Genomic DNA, 9,619 nt, shown 5'->3' on the forward strand with positions numbered 1-9,619 from the left:
GCACATTCGACGTCACGCACTGCGTCATACATTCACAAGGACTCATAGCGAGCGACGATGGGCGTTTTGTTTTTGGTGGTGCGGTTTTTTCGTTCCCTTTTTAGCGGAGAATTGCCGCTAAAGAGTCAGGCGTAGCCCAAAGAATTTACGCCCTAACGGAGCCCTGCATACCTTTGCAAAAAACCCCTTCCTTTCTAAGGCCACAGGCCTCACCATTTATTAATAAAGATTTCTACATACATATATACTGTTGTGAAAGGATGCTGCCTAGCCCCTTCGTGGGTGCGTCGCGACAAATCATCGTAGTGTCCCACTAACTGCGGGAGCAACCCGCGTTTGTGAGTTGGAACCGGAGGCTTATCATGATATTGAATATGGCACACGATATGAACTTCTTAATACCTCGTAGGAATTCAAAAAAAGCCCCATTAAAAATGCAGCCATTTCCCCCGGTAACAAGAAAAATGTGAATTTTGAAGGGTTCAAATAAATCGCAGCCCACTACAAAAATGCTTCAGTCAGAAATGCTTTAGTAAAATTTTCGCAACTCATAGATCTGACTTTTATCCGAAGCGGATGAAGACGTCAACCCCTCGGAGTCATGCTTAATCGGTAATTGCGGTTTGTAAGATTGATAACTTTCATTCCACTGCTTTATTTTTTAGAAATAAATCAGTGGAGTCCTATCGATGTGCAATCAGCGCATTAGCCCTGGTCAATCCCCCCATTGGTACGTGTCTAAACAATTAGGGCATCGTCATCATCATCATCATCATCATCATCATCATCCTCCTCTACTTTCTATTCTTCTTCTTCACCTTCTTCTGCACCATCGTCATCGTCGTCGTGCTTCTAGGAGCGAGGTGTCACCAACACGACCGCAGTTCGACTCAGCTCTCGGCGTCAGACTGACACCACCCGCATTTTCCCACAGAAGCCCGGCAACGTTCCCGTCATACCGTGTCCACCAAGCCACGGTGAAGTTTGTCTGAGGCGGCGATCTCTGTGTGGCGCAGGCGAAAAGCAATCCTTGTTAGGCCTAGTCACGACTTCCGCGGTACTCCAGTTGCTCTCGTGAGACGCCAACCACCATTTACCCGGGCCGCCCACACCACCTGTTTCCAAGGACAGCTGAGCACCATGGGCACCTCTGGACCCCAAGAATAATTTCCTTCTTCACCGTCATGCCATCCGGTGACGGCCGCGACAACTTGGAGGAAATGCACGGACTGCACCAGCGTCCCTTATTTTGCCGTCGGAACCCTCGGCTTCTCCATCAACCAAGCCGCCAGCCTCTCCACCCAAGAACGTGCGGACACATTCATCAAGGTGCACAAGAGGCAGAACCTTGTTACCTTCGCCACGTGGCGGCCGTAGACGGCGCACACGCTCCTTGCCTCGACGCCTGCCACCCAACTCGGGAAGGTCCACACTGTGACCTCATATCAACCCCAAGACACCGCCAACACCGGCGTGGTGCTGCAGGGAGTCTCTTCAAGCCCCACCCGGGATCGAATTCGCACGTCCCTTGGAGCACCTGGCAACATAATACCGGACTTCAGGCGCGTGAACGAATTTCACTCCATCCTTGATCGCCGTAGCCGTCCCAGCCTACCACGCCAGGCTATCTTCTGTTGCGTCGTCACCCGCCTCTACCCTCCCCACATACACTGCAGGCGGAGCCTTCACTGCCTCAGTCTGCAGAATAACATGGGAATAACATGCAGAATAACAACTAGAAAATAATTTTTACGCTGCAGATACTGCAGAAGGAAATTTCCCCCGACTGTTCAGAGAACGGACCTGCAGTTGGAGCCAGCATCGCCGGGAACAATCTCACCAGGACCGCACTGAGATGTCCCCTGATCCCACACCTGTACGCCTGCAGTCCCGTCACCGCGATCTTGAAATAACTTCAGAGCAGGACGGATTGCTCAGGCGACAACTTCTACGCTGTCGGGAAAGGTGGTCAGTGGCTCTGTACGGAACTACCTTCTGGAGATTGCATGCGCGCCAAGCAAGAACACATAGCACGGACAGTCCGTGCCATCTCCCGAGACGAATAGCCGCCTTCTTCTGTGTGGGGCCACCCTCCTTTACGGGAATGACAATTTTACCCTGTTGTGGTGCGTTGTTAGTAGACGTAAACTTGTATTGCGTAGTAATAGTTTTTTGCTTATTTACTTGATCGTTGAGAAGTATTTGTTTCAGTACATTCATCCCCATCGTTTTATGCTGGGAAGCAAACACTCGCAATTAAAAAAGAGTTTTTGCGTTGTTCAGCGAACTGCCCGATGAAACACACAGCCCGGTTTGTACAAAACAGTCACCTTTAATGCCAGGCATGTGGCTAATATTTCAAACAGTGTCTGGGGCTGACGTTATCAAGGGGCCCAATATATTTGATGTGGAAGATGTCGATTTGGTAGAATTCACTTGTACATCACTTGTGGAGGTGATGGTAAAAGACTTATTACAAAAAAAGTAAAAGAGGTTCATGCTTGAAAGCGGGTTAAGCCCTCAGTTCTGGGCCCGTGCTGAGGTTGTGATTACTGGCGTTGATAGGAACGCAGAGGATTCCGGCTATGTCGTCGCAGTCACAGGCGGGGTCAATTACGTGAGGAAATTGAAATCGCTGAAAAAATAAACTTCAACTCGCCATTTCGAATCTCCAATTCTTTCAATTCTTTTTCCATGTTCCCCCCCTCCCAAAAATAAAAAGAATAACCTGGGGAACAACACCCGCTCCAGCAACGCTATGGCAGGTTTGCAGCCAATCAAAAATAAATGAACAGGGGTTATAACCCAAACATACTTTTTGTAGTAAAAGCCAATTTGTAGAATGCAAAATTAAATACACCCCCATATTGGTACACTTTCGGCACGCACTGTTTGAACACACGGCAGCAGGAGCACAGCACAAAGGAGCAGCGTCCGGAAGAATTACGCAGCGGATGACTGTACAGACAGTTGACACCATGAAAGTTCGAGAAGCTGTAGAACTTGAGTTCCGTCATCTTCACATGTCTCTACCTTCAGGCGTCGCCCAAAAGGTCGTAGGGGAAGGCAGATGTCACGTGCAGAGCCAACAGGTATCGGCTACTAGATGCCAAATTCACTGTCGCGAAATGTCCGGCATGCTGTTACCGACAAACTCCACCAGTCCTATTAAAATTTTCACCGCTTCAGCGTTGTCCAGTGCCTGACGCAAATAAGGAGGTTCCAGTGGGAGGCGAACGAGGCGACTTAATCTGGACACAAAGGGAACTGTTTTTGCACAATCCAGGAGATAGTGGCTGATGGAAGGAGCACCGAGTCCGCAGAAGCACGTGTTGTTATGCATTTCGAATCTCCATTTAGAATTTAGAATTTCGAAATATTTAGGCGAACGCCAGCTAGACGTTACTCTCCCTGTGAGAGTTTGCAAAAAATCAGGAGTGGCCGGAACAATTTATGGCCTACAGGACTAAACAAGCCGCCACCCTAAAAATCGGCCAACCCCAAACAAAGTCACTAGACAGCGTAGAGCAGCAGCTGCTTCCACTGACATGTCCAAACGGTTTGAACGCGCTCGCGATTGTGGTGGCGTTGATGGTGGCACAGAAATAATATCTTGTAGTCCTACGGGGGAATTGCGCCAGCTCGTGTTGCAGAGTTAACAGTGAGGGTAACGCAAAGGATTCGAGAAGTAGGCAGAGGATTTTAGTCCACAAATAATTAACTAAAATTTCTATTTTTGTAGTGTGAGCTACACTGGCGGAGGTTGTTGTTGTTGTTGTTCCTCTTCTGGTGGCACATACCCGCGTGGGGGATTGGCCAAGAAACGGGGTGGCTTTTTGGGGCTAAAACGCCCACCTCATAGCCCTATACAATCAGCCTGTAGGAATTGGGGAAACGGTTACCGAATTATATAATAGGTCTAGAAAAGAATAAGTGATTGATGCCATTTTGGGAGAAAATACTAAAAAAATTTGACCAGGTTAGCAGAACATGCGTCTGGTCTCTGATATGTACGCGTGAATGGCCGCAATAATCCCTCTACGACAAATCCCCAGTTTCGCGTGGCTCCTCGAGAGTCGTGCTGCGCATACGCGAGGAGCAGCTACATCACACGGCGCACAGAACGTTGCTCGCTGCCTGGCGTCTCAATCACACACGCCACGCGCCCCGCGTCTTCGCAGTCCTCCGTTCCGCACGTGGCGGCCCGGTCCACTTGATGATCATGCTAGGGGTGGCCGCGTGTGGAACCGATGGCTCGTGCGTCGCAGCAACACCGGCGTGCGCCTGTGGAACCAGCTTAGCTCTGGGGCGATTGATGACGCTGCGCCGGAGCCACTTGATAAATGTACATGTGTCACATAATGCGTATACCGTGTGTGTCTGTCATTGAGGCAGCAGTAAGCATGATAATCTAGATAATCCTAGGCAACTATGAAAAGCTAAGAATAGCCAAGTGAACCTTAGCTCACGCTACAAATATCCTGGCCTAGCCGAGCTATACCACTGGTAATTTGTTTTGCTTTGTTAGCCAAAAATATACCTAGGGAAGGAGGTAGGGTAAGCCAGTGGTAGAAAGAACGTGTTTGTACGACGACTATAGCACTTCAGAACGCCCTTTTATAAATCATACTCTCATATTTGACATTCCATTTCTCCCGAGTTTGCGCCACTTTGACACATTTTTGCAAAAACGGCTCTAGCATCAATGTTACCCGTTATGTTCGATCGGAATCAGTTTGTATGCCGTTTTTTTCAGAGAGAGAGAGACAACCTTTAATAGAAAAGGATGACCACTGGTCACGATGGGGAAAGGAATGGGGATTTTTCAGATGACACAATGTTTCCCACTAGTAGTTTGGAGAGGAACGGTTCTGATGCGCGAACCAATTTTTGAAGTGTGACAGCGCTATTGGCCTACCAACCTGAATTTCGTGCTTATCTGCACGAAGCCACCTCACATCTTAGGAAAATAAAAAAAAATGAATCACGGTTCGGCTGTGCAACCACCCACTATTCTGTACAAGCGCATTCCTGCGTGTAAAGCGTTGTCTACTACGGTAGAGCACCACCCTTTGTGTATCTATACTTCCCGGGTATGTGGTCCTTTGCTGCTACGCTTCGGAGTTCGCACGGTAGACTCCGAATACACGCTCAGGTAACTATAGGTTGACCCTCCTGATAGTCGGCGATAATTCAGTTGACTGTTTTAGAAAGTGTTGAAATGTACATGAAATCGACTTCATTTTAGCTATTATTCGAGGTAGTGCTTTGTGTGTGATGTCGAAGGTCTGGCCAAGCCATAGAGCCGAGATCATACTGTTGTATCGAACGCACGCCGAGTTAGCGACGTAAGAGAGGGACGCAGGCTCTACCTCCGATTCACAAACCTTTTATTCCCGTCACACACTGTACCTAGCCAACCGCCAGTCACTGATGATGATAATGGAACTAAGCCACCTTAAAACTCTTCGCCACCTGGGCACGAACGTAAACTAAATTACACAGCACAACATCCCCCCCCCCCCCTATATGAACAGAGCAGCAACTAAGTTACACATGACCTGCGCCTGTCTCGTCTTCCACAGCCCTCGTCGTCCTTGCGCTAAGCCTCCCATTAAATGTGTACCAACTAGCCCAACAAGATGTTTCATCACAATATCCCCTCCTCCCTAAAGTGGGCTGCCCACCATAACTGCGATGCCATAATCGGCAACCCAGGCAGGCTTGCGTCGGTTTCTAGTGGGTCGTTGCGGAGCCTCAGCCTCAGCACTAGCCTCAGTCCCACCACTCAACACGTGCCTTGGCACATTCACATCTGTCATAACACATGACGCACCAGCACTTGCACTTTGACCTGTCGTTCCGTCTGCGCTGTCAGTAGTGGTAGGTGGCTAGAACATCTGGGCACTCGAGGGCTGTGTTTATGTGGAGCCAGTAGTGTCAGGGGAGCCGCAGGGTGCACCCATCGCGGGATTCCATACTGTATGGAATGGAATGGTGTATGGTGTATGGTGTGTGGAATTAGCCGCTCGCGATTCCAAACCACGACCGTCGTACGTGTCCTCAAGCTGGCGCCGGACAACGGTAAAAGAATATTTTAGGGAACCCTTCAGAACACGTATCGGTAACTTCACCAGGGGCGGTATTCTTGAGTTTTGTCCCTTTTGCGTCCGTTTCAAAAGTGTCCCTTTTGGCGAGCCCTGATTGGCTAAAAGCAAATAACCGGAAGTGACGTAGCGCAAGCGTGGCAAACCTACTGCCAACGCCCACTGCTTAACCGGAAGTGCGTCACGATGAAAGGGACGCAAAAGGGACGTTTTCAAAAGGGACAGTTACGAGAATACCGCCCCAGAGCTGCTTGTCCTGCACTCAGTGGAGAATGTTTGGCTGCTCGACGGCGATCCGTGTAGTGCTTGATTGCAAGCTGTTTCTGAGTTACCTTTTGCTTGACGGATTAAGGCTTGCCCGAACATCAAAATTCTGGCAAACACATACAACCGTCCAAAAGAGGGAATGAGTGAGGTGGTTGGTCGAAGGAATGATACCCACCATATACAAACACAAATTTTCTCGAAAATGCGACTTAGTTGATCTACGTGGCTCGCATGCGTATCACATATTCCACACCGCCGCAGACTATACAGACCAATCAACAGAAACATGTCATAGGGTTGCTCACCAGGGCACCATAAAGGCAAAAATAGGTTTGGCAGTGGCATAATATTCAATTTTTTTCTGAGCTTTCTCGGCATTCACGTCTACATACTTTTGCTCCACCTTGCATACGCATTACTTTGTTTTTCCTGCCACACACGAGCGATGGAATTCGAGTTTACAGATTGGAAAGGTCTTGCGAATCTAATCATATTTCTCACGTTTTTTTTTTTTCATTGCAGTCCTTTAAAAAGCTGCGTACGGCTTTCAGGGAGGTCGAAGCGGCTTTATAAATGGAGCACCCCCGCAGCAACGGTAGAAAAGCTGCCACAGAAACCAAACAAAGAACCAGCCGGGTGCCCGAGATATTGTAACGCAGCGAAGAAGGAAGCACGGTTCTCGTAGAAATTTCGCTGACTTCGCCCCGTCGCTATGCAAGTCTCAACTGCCTTCTCTCTCTGACTCCGCCCAGTGCTCTCACCGCAAGTGATGTGGTAGCATGCCCCTAGAAACTGCGAATACGTACGAGGAGTAAGTTTCTGTTTATGTACACGAGTTACACTCTATGCCAGGAAAAATAATTGGCCTTGCTTCGCCGATATTTGAGGGTAAATACGAGACATCAACGAGAATACGGATGCCAAACCAGAAACAATGCGTCAAAGTGGTAAACTGCATTTATTCTAGAGTCATACAGATTGTGTAACGCCGAAGGATGGCAACTTCCGCGTACAAGCAACTTTTGGTTCTCAAGCAAAACGAATGCAGGAAAATTGGCTTGAGAAAATTTGCTGCAATGGGTTGAAAGTTGGGCGAGTTGGTAATGATGCATTTCGAATAACAAATTGCGTTGTCCTCGTGTGTTTCTATTCCCGTTAATTTGCGGGAAATTTGTTTTTGAGAAGAAATTTGCTGTACCCATCATGGGAGGAAGAACAGGGGTTGGGAGGGATTGAGAAGATGGCGTTACGTGGCTGAGGAAGTTCAGGCGGCACAGACAACGAAGCGAGCAGATGGGCGGCCAATTTTTGTGCGCGCAGTTAATGTCTCATCAAGCTGCATTGATGCGTGCTCGCAACGGGGCGAATTAATTTAGAAAGTGTTAATCAAAAAAGTTTTGAGTCCTACTGACGGAGGTGGTACCGCAAGATAACGGGGGTGGTACAATGGTATTGAAAACAACACAATTACCTAGCTATAGGGTAGATGTAGCGAGGCGACAAAGGTCTTGCAAGCACCGGAAGCAAACAAAAAAGCACGCTTTAATTTCGGCTCCATGTTTCAGCGCTCAAGAGAAATGAAATTTGGGCATACCTCTCACCTAAATTCAGTGTCGTCCCTGTCCTGTGCTAAAAAGCTTTTCCAGTCATCCACTTGTGCAGGAGAGTCGAAGTTAATTTTTATTCTTTCAGCGATTTAAATTTCCCCAGGTTAATTAGACCCGCCCGTGACTGCGACAACATAGCCGGAATCCCCTGCGTTCCTATCATTAACACATTTAACTTCGCAGGGTGCCTGGGCTGAAGGCTTCTCCTTCTTTCAAGCATGAACCTCTTTTACCTGTACTAAATGTTTTACCATCACCACCACGAGTGATTTACAAGTGAATTTCAAAGACAACCAAATCGATATCTTCCACATCAAATGTATTGGGCCCATTGCTAACAGCAGTCCCAGGCATTGTTTAAAATATTAGCCACATGCCTGGCATTAATGGTCACTGTTTCCTGCAAACCGGGTGGAGTGTTTCATCGGGCAGTTCGTTGAGCAAAGTTAAAACTTTTCTTTAATTGTGAGTGCTTGCTTCCCAGCACAACACGATGGGGATAAATGTATTGAAACAGGTACTTCTCCCCGAGCAGGTAAATAAGCAAAAAACTATTTATTACTACGCAAATACAATTTTCCGTCTATTAACAATGCACCACCGCAAGCTTAAATTGTCATTCTGATACGTCCCTGGCGCTAAAGCGGGCTTCATGTTCCGGCGGCACGTTCTAGCTTCAGTCAGCGGCTTGACTCTGACTCGCTTCCGAAATAAACGGCATATATACTTGACACATCCTTTTACATGAGGGTGGCCCCATAGAGGAAGAGGCGGCTGTTCGTCTCAGAAGCTGGCACGGACAATCTGTGGTGTTCTTGCATGGTGGGCATGCAATCTCCAGAAGGTGGTTCTGTACAGAGCCACTGACCACCTGCCCCAACAGCGTACAAGTTTCCCCCTGAGCGATGCGCCCTGCTCTGAAGTTGTTCCAAGATCGCCGTGACGGGACTGCATGCGTGCAGGGGTGAAATCAGGGGACGTCTGCGTGCGGTCCTGGCGGGATTGTTCCCGGCTATGCTGGCTCCGACTGCAGGTCCGCTCTCTTAATTGATCGTGGCCGGGTCCGCCGTTGGTAGCCGGTTGGCGGCATGCGAGAGGCGTTCAAAGGCGTGTAGAGGCGTGTCCGATGGGGACACCCCGTGCAAGGATCCGGGATCTCCGTACATTGGTGCTTGAGCTAGAGGGTGCCGATGGCGGTTCCGAATGCTTCGAGCTCAGTTGCGGAGGGCTTGAATGGCGGCCTTCCAAGCCTCGCATGAGCGGTCTCCGTAACAACTGAAGCGCCGCAGTTCGCAATCGTGGTGCATACGTTCGCGTGGGGTCCTGGTTCGGGGGAAATTTCGTTCTCCAGTCCCTGAAGCGTAAAAATTATTTTCTCGTCGGGGTGTCCCCCATGTTATTCTGCAGACTGAGGCAGTGAAGGCTCCGCCTGCAGTGTATGTGGGGAGGGTAGAGGCGGGCGACGGCGGAACAGAAGATAGCCTGGCGTGGCAGCCTGGGACGGCTACGGCGTTCATAAGGATGGATTGAAATTCACCCATGCGCCTGAGGTTCCAGATTCTGTTGCCAGGTGCTCCAAGGGACGTGCTAATTCGATCCCGGATGGATCTTGAAGAGACTCCCTGGAGCACTCCGCCG

The sequence above is a fragment of the Haemaphysalis longicornis genome, unplaced genomic scaffold (genome assembly GCF_048455015.1).
Source record: "Haemaphysalis longicornis isolate Haplotype H1 unplaced genomic scaffold, Haemaphysalis longicornis Haplotype H1 scaffold_6, whole genome shotgun sequence".
Classification (NCBI taxonomy): domain Eukaryota; kingdom Metazoa; phylum Arthropoda; class Arachnida; order Ixodida; family Ixodidae; genus Haemaphysalis; species Haemaphysalis longicornis.